We start from the raw sequence: 1,455 nt of genomic DNA, 5'->3' as shown, positions 1-1,455 counted from the left end.
AGACATTTTAGAATGAAGGCGTCAGTAACTGTTGCTATGGGATCCGTTGGCCTCCTCATCGCCAATGTTACATCCTGCCCACTCGTCAAATAGGGTGTGCCAATGAAACCTACTGTGTAGGATCGTTAGACAACAATTCAAGGAAACCGTAGCAATGAAGTTTATTACAAAAGGAAATGATTACAATATTTAACTTTGTCCAATACAGATGCGTCAGGCAACGGCCTTGCCGCAGTGTATACACCGGTTCCCGTGAGATCACCGAAGTTAAGCGCTGTCGGGCGTGATCGGCACTTGGATGGGTGACCATACAAGCAGCCATGGGCTGTTGCCGTTTTTCGGGGTGCACTAAGCTTCTTGATGCCTATGGAGGAGCTATTCGACCGAATAGTAAGGGCTTCGTCCAAGAATACCATCATAACGACCGGGAGAGCGGTGTGCTGACCCCACGCCCCTCCTATCCTCATCCTCCACTGTGGATGACACGGCGGTCGGATAGTCTCGGTAGGCCACTCGTGGCCTGAAAACGGAGAGAAATACAGATGTGTCGCAGGCAAATGGCGAATTGACAAAATAAGAAACATCTTCAGAATAGACAGTTCTACATAGTAGTTGCGAAATGACTAGTCTTGATGCTATTCTCGAACTCGCTGCAACAGCACTCGTAGAAATGGGCCGCAGCCAGTCGCCTTGGCGCTTATGTTCTCCACGCCTAGAGGCACCTGCTGTCTCGTTGTCGTCCTAAAGAGGGGTCCGGTCAGCGTGCTGTTGGCTGACGTCTTCTTCACAACCCTCTCTTCTCTAATCTTCCCGCATGGCGTCCCGACGCTTGACTTTACGCTGGAACAATCAGAAGACTGGAATAAATACATGCGCACGCAACGCCGGATACTCAGCTAGTAAACTCAGTGCAACAACATTAGTTAAGATCTAAAGAACACATAAACCGTATTCCAGAGGTAAGAATCACTACATTAATAAAACAGTAGTACCGAGAGGCCTAAAGCACTTAGGAAGAGATAGTATGTGGCTCTCTAAAGTATCTCATAATTCTTAAGGAATCTTATTTTATCCAGGGGCCCTGCTTCCCTTTAAATATAGCCGGCCGCGGTGGTCTAGCGGTTCTAGGCGCTCAGTCCGGAGCCGCGCGACTGCTACGGTCGCAGGTTCGAATCCTGCCTCGGGCATGGATGTGTGTGATGCCCTTAGGTTAGTTACGTTTAAGTAGTTCTAAGTTCTAGGGGACTGATGACCATAGATGTTAAGTCCCATAGTGCTCAGAGCCATTTGAACCAACCCTTTAAATAGTCCACTGATCTGTCTTCTGTCTCTCACGTTTAAATTACGTTTACAAACTGTTCTCTTCTGTAATGTTGCTTTATATCCCTTGTACAGACAGGCTAAATACAGGTAGGCTATACATAACCTCCACGTTGCAGACTTTCATTCTATGTT

General features: G+C 47.4%; 1 pseudogene; it reads left to right on the top strand.

The window, feature by feature from the left end:
* The first annotated feature begins 216 nt into the window (after positions 1–216).
* LOC124791123 lies at positions 217–334 on the top strand (annotated as a pseudogene).
* Positions 335–1,455: the final 1,121 nt, after the last annotated feature.

Source organism: Schistocerca piceifrons, chromosome 3 (genome assembly GCF_021461385.2).
Source record: "Schistocerca piceifrons isolate TAMUIC-IGC-003096 chromosome 3, iqSchPice1.1, whole genome shotgun sequence".
In the NCBI taxonomy this organism is placed as follows: Eukaryota; Metazoa; Arthropoda; class Insecta; order Orthoptera; family Acrididae; genus Schistocerca; species Schistocerca piceifrons.
The sequence above is the reverse complement of the archived record's forward strand: the minus strand, read 5'-3'. Positions and strand labels throughout refer to the sequence as shown.